The sequence below is a fragment of the Onychostoma macrolepis genome, chromosome 03 (assembly GCF_012432095.1).
Source record: "Onychostoma macrolepis isolate SWU-2019 chromosome 03, ASM1243209v1, whole genome shotgun sequence".
Classification (NCBI taxonomy): Eukaryota; Metazoa; Chordata; class Actinopteri; order Cypriniformes; family Cyprinidae; genus Onychostoma; species Onychostoma macrolepis.
In genome coordinates, this window is record NC_081157.1 from 53,058,361 (window position 1) to 53,066,363 (window position 8,003).

Below are 8,003 nucleotides of genomic sequence, written 5' to 3' on the forward strand. Positions count from 1 at the left end.
AAATGTTCAAAATATTCACTTATACACTATATCTTCATATCATACGATAGATCTTCTCATTCTGAACAACTTTGCCTCTGGAACCAATGCTGTCAATCAAACTGTTCATTTAAATATTTGAGATTATTTAAAATTGAAAAAAAAAAAAAAAACTGCTTGAACTAGACATGGTTTTTAAAATCAAAATCAATAAAATCAGTGCAGTACTATTCTGTAGACTCTCTAGGTCAATAATTATCAAAAAATGTTGAACATATGCATTTGGACAACTATAAACAGGTCATTTTATAATATCTTCTTTACATAGTGTACCCAAAGGCCTATGAATCCTAAAAGAAAGCCCTCAAATTCTCAAAACTGTGCAAAATTATGCCTAATTTCATTGTAAACAAGCATGCAACATTTTAAGAGAGATTGGGCAAAAAATAACACTATAATAGTTATAAAGGTTAAAATACAGTGTCGTATGAGAAGGTGCAATTTATAACCACTAGATGCAGTGGAAGACCACTAATGGGCTTATTAAGCTAACTCAGTGGTTCTCAAACCTGTCCTGGAGGTCTCCTAATCTTTCACACCTGATTCAATTCATCAACTCATTAGCGCAGACTGCAAGACCTGAAGTGAGTGTATCAGATACAGGGAGACATAAACAATGTGCAGTGCTGGGGATACTTCATGGAGAAGTTTGAGAACCACTGAAATAACTTAAACAGTACTGTTCATAGGTTTGATGGATTCATGCTTAGATATTATAAAATCACTGTTATAACATTTGAAATCACATTTAGTCAAAGTTTGCCATTTTGTTCATAGAGACATATCAGTTTTTACAATTATGCCAGATTATGATTACAGTAAAACCTGTAAATGACATAAACTCTTAAAAAGAGAAGACTTGCAATAAGTATTGTCACTTATAATTTATTTCAAATATATATCTCTGCAACAAAATGTGTGTGCATGTATGTATGTATGTGTGTGTGTGTGTGTGTGTGTGTGTGTGTGTGTGTGTGAAACACAGCCACAGAGCTGATTTGGGTCTCTGAGCAGCATGAAGGTGATTCGTTCCTGAATGAATCAACCGTTTAAATGATTTGGTTCAATCGCAATGACTCACTTATTAACACTGACTTACTGCCACCTATTGGCCGTTTTAATTTCACATTTAAAGTATCTTCATTTTTTAAAAATAATTTCAAACATCAGTTTTCAATGTTTTATGTTTCAAATATCAAAACATTATTTATGCATTTGTAACTGCAGTTTAGCATTCTGTGTCCTTCCGAGCTGCATTAAACAGTGTATAAATACATCTAAATGCCTCTTCATATGCATTGCAAAGATACATTTTGTTGATACTGATTTCATTTTCTTGGTAACAACCCAAATGCAAGAATTTGACTCAAAAGATGATGCACACTTTTAGAAAATATCTTAGACCTTTCCAACGATATATGGTTTGTCATGATTAGATTAGGATTTAAGTATAAAATAGTGAAGTAAACGTAGGCGTCCCAAAGAGGGGACGGTGACAGTTAAGAGGTTAAAGGTAAAAATGCCCATAAAACTTGTTGGAAAAGATTCATTTCAAAAATGAACAAAATATGTGTGCATGTATGTTCGTGTATGTGTGTGTCTGTGTGTGTGTGTGTGTGTGTGTGTGTGTGTAAGCAAGCTTAATGATTATTAATATGATAGTTTAACCATTTCATTTGTATTTGTGTGTGTGTAAGCAAGCCTAATGATTATTAATATGATAGTTTAACCATTTCATTTGTATTTGTGTGTGTGTGTGTGTGTGTGTGTGTGTGCGTTTCTGTGAGCCTATTGTCCATTTTAGATGTGTTTCACTGTCAGCTATACATCCAGGTTGGCCTAGACCCTAAAAGCATACCACCATAGGCATTAAAATGCTTGAACCCCGGTAATCGCTGCCTGCAGCTATATTTATTTTTCTGATTAACTTTTATTAGGAACTAGGAATGTTAATTTCAGTTATTTTATTTCTCCTAACCGACAACTGACGGTTAAGCCATTATTAACTCTTAACCAACAAGATTATGTTAAATTACAATTAAATTAAATTTAAATTGATAGGTGGCTGTGACCCATTCAAAATAACTAAATTTGTTTTCCAGGGATTAATTTTATACATGCAAAAAGCAGCATAAACAACATGAACATGAGGATTCACATGCACGTCACGCACCTGCGGCGCTTCTGCGAATGAAGAAAAACATAAGCTATTAGATATAGAAATAAATAGGCCCATATGCAAAATATATTTTTCTAAATAATTAATAAATTAACAAAACGAAAGGAAAAAAAAGAAACCTGCAACAATTAGCAGCCTATATGCAGAATTTTGGTTATTATTTGCGATGTGCTCTTGAAAAAGCAGCATACTGTTTGTTTCCTTTATTTTACAAAAGCACAATGTTTTGTTTTTATTGTGAATGTGCACAAATAAAATAAATATTTAGAATAGTTTTGAATAATGTCTTACTCTTATATGACCACAAATGAAGAAGTAGGCTATTGTAAGTTGTTTCCACTTTTATTAGGGAAACAAATATCATCAAGTGATCGTGCCAGCGCCTCACATGCATAATTAAGCATTAACCTACTAACTCAACAACGCAGCTTGTTCATTGTCATAAAATACAGTCAGCCAAACATATTAAAAAAAGAAACATGCTATTTTTTTTCCCCTCCCACCACAAATCCTTTAAATTTAAAGGTAGAAAGAACTCGGAACAAAACAAGAATAAAATTTAAGAAGCTAACAAGTCAAAACGAATTGATTTAAAATGTTGTACTTCACGTTCTAATATCCATGTAAAACAAAATGTGCTTGGCATTTCACGGGGGTATGGTGGTAACGCTGAAAGGCATGGACTACAGGCTATTTAAACTGAACAGTCCACTGTAAAAAAAAAACTGAAAAACCTGCGCATGGCAGCCATTGTGCTTGGCTCTCCAGTTGTTTTAGTGTTTTTCCTGTTTTTTGTTTGTCAAACACGATCAGTTTCACCAGGGAAGAACTGCTGAACATTCGGCAGAACACATCACAGAATCTCCAACCAGTTTTCAATTATTCGGATGTTTTGCTGAACATAGTAGTCGGCGAAGCTGCGGTGCTTATTAGACGCTTCAGGACACACAGACAGGGGAAGCCAGCCAGCGCTCGTGAAGCTCAGACAGCGTGGATTTCGAATGCTGTTGCGTAGCATCCAACTGGCTAACTTCCGCTCTCTACCCAACAAAACGGATGAACTCCTTCTGCTTTCCCGGTTAAACAAGGACTTTTCAAACTCTGCTGCTCTGTGTTTCACGGAAACCTGGCTGAATGACGCCATGCCGGACGGTGCGCTTCATCTGCCGAGGTTTCAGCTGATCAGAGCAGATCGTGACGCAGAATAAACGGGGAAATCAGCAGCGGCGGGACATGCTTCCACATCAATGAAAGGGGTTGTACAGATGTAACAGTGTTAAAGAAGATGTGCTGTTCAGATCTAGAAACACTTTTTATCAACTGTAAACCTTTCTACTTGCCGCGGGAGTTGTCTCTCCTTCATTCTGGTGAGTGTCTACATTCCTCCGCAAGCGCACGTGAGCTCAGCTTTACAGAAACTTGCTAATCAGATCACAGACACAGAACAACACCACCCGCACTCTGTTTTAATCATTCTATGGGACTTTAATAAAGCAAATCTCTCCCATGAACTGCCAAAATATAGACAGCATGTTACATGTCCCACCAGAGACAGTGATATACTGGATCACTGTTACACAGCAATAAAAGATGCATATCACTCTGTCCCACAGGCAACTTTAGGACTCTCTGATCACTGTTTGGTTCATCTTATACTGACCTAAAGACAGAAACTGAAATCAGCTAAACCTGTATTAAGGACTGTAAAGAGGTGGACTAATTGTTTCACATGATGGCGCTGCTCATGGCAGCCTTTGTGGCATCGTCCGTAGTTGTTTTTATGTTTTTGTTAGTTTGTCCTGTCTTTAGTCATATCCCTGCAATCAGTTTCACCAGAGACAAGCAGGAGGATACTGGCAGGCAGGTTCGCTACGGAAAGCACCTCCTGCACTGTCACCCATCTCCCGATCAAGATTCAGTGGGACTCGGACATGTACAGCTGTCAAGCTCTCATTGACTCAGGAGCTGAGGGTAATTTTTTGTATTTTACTCTGGCCCGTAAGCTTAAGGTTCCTGTATTTGTCCTCAAGAATCCCATTTCTGTCATTGCCCTCAGCGGTCAGTCATTGTCTCCTGTCACTCACACCACAGGATTGATAAGACTGGTTACCTCAGGCAATCACACAGAAGATATGAATTTTTTTCTGACTAATTCTCCTTCTGTTCCCGTAGTTCTCGGTCATCCCTGGTTGACCGTGCACAAACCCCACATTAACTGGGGACACAATTATGTTCTGGCCTGGAGTGACAAGTGTCACGCTGTCTGTTATCTGCCTGTCCTTCTGTGTTTTGTTCTGTTTTTCAGGATGAGCATGGGGACCTGTCAAACGTACCCAGTGAGTACTTCAACCTGAAGGGAGTGTTTAGTAAGTCTCGAGCTGCTTCTCTGCCTCCACATCGTCCCTATGACTGTGCCATAGGCTTATTGCCAGGTACGTCTCCGCCTAAAAGCAGATTATACTCACTTTCTGCTCCAGAGAGGGAGGCCATGGAGAAATACATTTCTGATTATCTAGCTGCTAAGATCATCCGCCCCTCTTCCTCACCGGCGGGTGCGGGGTTCTTTTTCATGGAAAAGAAAGCCGGTTCCCTGCGTCCTTGCATCGACTATCGGGGGCTGAACAGCATCACGGTAAAGAATACTTATCCTTTGCCGTTGATGCCTTCTGCCTACGAGCGTCTGCAGGGCGTGTTGTTTTTCACAAAATTGGATCTCCGTAGCGCTTACAATTTGGTCCGCATGAGAGAGGGGGATGAATGGAAGACCGCTTTTAATGCCCCCAGGGGGCACTTTGAATGTCTTGTTCTTCTGTTCAGTCTTTCGAACGCTCCCGCGGTTTTGTGCATGGACCCCGACAAGGTTACAGGCCTATCTCCGTTTGAGGGTAGCTTAGGGTACCAGCCACCTGTTTTTCCCAGTACGGAATCAGAAGTCGCGGTTCCCTCCGCTCACGCCTTTGTCCAGATGTGCCATCGCACCTGGAGCAGAGCCAGACAGACTCTCCTCCGGGTGGGGGCGCGCACCAAGGCCCAAGCCAATCGCCACTGGTCGAAGCCTCCCATCTATGTCATTGGTCAAAAAGTGTGGCTTTCATCTAAGAACATTCCTCTTTGCACCGATTGTAATAAGCTTGCTCACAAATTCATTGGCCCGTTTACTGTCACCAAGGTCATTAGTCCGGTGGCAGTCTGCCTCAAACTTCCTCCAGCATACAGGAGAGTTCATCCCGTCTTTCATGTTTCTAAATTAAAGCCCGTATTTCATTCTGCTATTAACCCGCCTATCCCGGTTCCCCCACCACCGCGTCTCATAGATGGGGAACCTGTCTATTTGGTGAAACGTATTCTGGACTCGAGACGGAGGGGACGAGGATTTCAGTACTTGGTGGCCTGGGAAGGTTATGGGCCAAAGGAGAGGAGTTGGGTGCCTGTGAGAGACATACTAGATCACTCTCTTATTGAGAATTACAATCGCCAGGTAGGTTCTCCTGGGAGCGCCGAGAGGCGCTCTCAGGAGGAGGGGTACTGTCACAGTTCATGGGTCCGTGTGCTGAAGCGATTGCTACAGTCTGTTCCTGTCTGTTGTGCTGCTGAGAGGTTTGCGATTGTAGTATATATATATGAATTAATATATAACTTAATTCCCACCATATTTCTGGTGTTATCTTTCAAACTAATCTAACTAATTTGATCGTTCGCTTTTAAAACCGATCAAATAGAAATATGGCACATAGTCTTAGAGTTCGTATTTGACTAACTGGGGCCCAGGTCAGGAAGCAGACAGACTGGCTAAACTGACCGTCTGCTAGCAGCCTCACGTCACAGAAGTCAGTTAATTCTCAGCACATAGAGACTACTTCAACTAGATATCACACTAGACTGTGTCTGTTTCCCATACTAGAAAATACAGAAAACATCCAAACCAAAGTAATAGTAACAATTTAATTGATGTTCAACAAATAAAAAACAGATATAATACAGATAAACACATGATAAAGCTTGGCTTATTGAATATTATTAGATCCCTTTCTACAAAAGCACTTTTTGTAAATGATATGTTCACTGACCATAAACTAGACTAAAGCTTTGTTTGACAGAAACCTGGCTAAAACCAGATGATTACATTACTTTAAACGAGTCTACACCCCAAGATTACTGTTACAAACATGAACCGCGTCCAAAAGGTAAAGGGGGAGGTGTTGCTACAATTTATAGCAATATTTTCAGTATTTCTCAGAGGTCGGGTTTCAAGTATAATTCGTTCGAAAAAATGGTGCTTCATATAACGTTATCCAAAGAAACAAGTATTAATGATCAATCCCCTGTGATGTTTGTACTGGCTACTGTATACAGGTCACCAGGGCACCATACAGACTTTATTAAAGAATTTTCTGATTTTCTATCGGAGTTAGTGCTGGCTGCAGATAAAGTCCTAATTGTTGGTGAATTTAATATCCATGTTGATTATGAAAAAGATTTGTTGGGATCAGCATTTATAGACATTCTAAACTCTATTGGTGTTAAACAACACGTGTCAGGACCTACTCATTGTCAAAATCATACTCTAGATTTAATACTGTCACATGGAATTGATGTCAGTGGCATTGAAATTTTGCAGCAGAGCGAAGATATCTCAGATCATTATCTAGTCTCCTGTATATTCCATATAGCTAAAGCTGTAAAGCCAACTCCTTGTTACAAATATGGTAGAACATCACTTCTACCACAAAAGACTGTATTATAAATAATCTTCCTGACTTTACTCAGTTCCTCAGCATTTTCAATAGCTCAGAACAACTTGATGTAACAGAAACTATGGACTCTTTCTTCTCTAGCACTTTAGATACGGTTGCTCCTTTACGCTTGAGGAAGACTAAGGAAAATGAGCACACTCACGCCCTAAAGAGAGCAGCCCGGAAAATGGAGTGCAGCTGGAGGAAAACAAAACTAGAGGTATTTTGTATAGCTTGGCGGGAAAGTACCCTATCCTACAGAAAAGCATTAAAAACTGCTAGATCTGATTACTTTTCATCTCTTCTAGAAGAAAACAAACATAACCCCCGGTATTTATTCAATACAGTGACTAAATTAACGAAAAATAAAGCATCAACAGGTGTTGGTATTTCCCAAGAGCACAGCAGTAATGACTTTATGAACTACTTCACTTCCAAGATCGATACTATCAGAGATAAAATGGTAACCATTAGAGATGTTCCGATACCCTTTTTCCCTTCCCGATTCCAATTCCGATACCTAGGCTCAGGGTATCAGCCGATACCGAGTACTGATCCGATACTGTGTATCTGGTTATACAGCTATGTACTACTTACTAGCCCTGTATGAATTGATACAATTATTTTATGGTGCGCTTCACCATAGATAGATAGATATAGATAGTCTGGTGAGTAAACAAAAAATATAATATATAATGTTTGGAAAAAAGTACACTCTTAACATCAGTCAGTCAAGCATTATAAATATATTATGATAATCAAGTATTATTTATTGATAGAACTTTAGCAATTAGAATCATCTGATTGTGGTTGTATCTCTTTATTAGTTCTACTGGATCTTAGCGCTGCATTCGACACTATCGACCACAACATTCTTTTGAATAGACTAGAAAACTTTGTTGGCATTAGTGGAAGTGCCTTAGCATGGTTCAAATCATACTTATCTGACCACCGTCAGTTCGTAGCAGTGAATGAAGAGGTATCATATTGATCACAAGTGCAGTATGGAGTACCTCAAGGCTCAGTACTAGGGCCGTTACTTTTCACGCTTT